General features: G+C 30.5%; 1 protein-coding gene across 1 annotated transcript in view; it reads right to left on the reverse strand.

Annotated features, from left to right (window-relative positions):
* Positions 1–262, reverse strand: part of LOC119585992 (fibrillin-2-like) — a 15,914-nt gene that overhangs the window by 13,999 nt on the left and 1,653 nt on the right. The window lies entirely within an intron of this gene.

The following is a 262-nucleotide window of genomic DNA, read 5'->3' on the forward strand; positions in this document are numbered from 1 at the left end:
AACCAACCGTACCAAAAAAATAGGAGACCAATAATAATATTGAATAATCTGAATAATTAAGAACATGTTTCAGAATTTCATGGTGTTCTAGTAAAGACATGAGAGGCTCAAAACAAGAGGCTCATAGCATCATCCTAAATTCCCTTATATAGGGAGGGAAAATAACATATCTGTAAGAGGACAGAACACATATGATTCGAAATGCTAAATTATTGTCATAATATTTTTTTTTCAGTATTTTTTTAAGAAAGTGCTCGTCTTA

The sequence above is a fragment of the Penaeus monodon genome, chromosome 20 (assembly GCF_015228065.2).
Source record: "Penaeus monodon isolate SGIC_2016 chromosome 20, NSTDA_Pmon_1, whole genome shotgun sequence".
Classification (NCBI taxonomy): Eukaryota; Metazoa; Arthropoda; class Malacostraca; order Decapoda; family Penaeidae; genus Penaeus; species Penaeus monodon.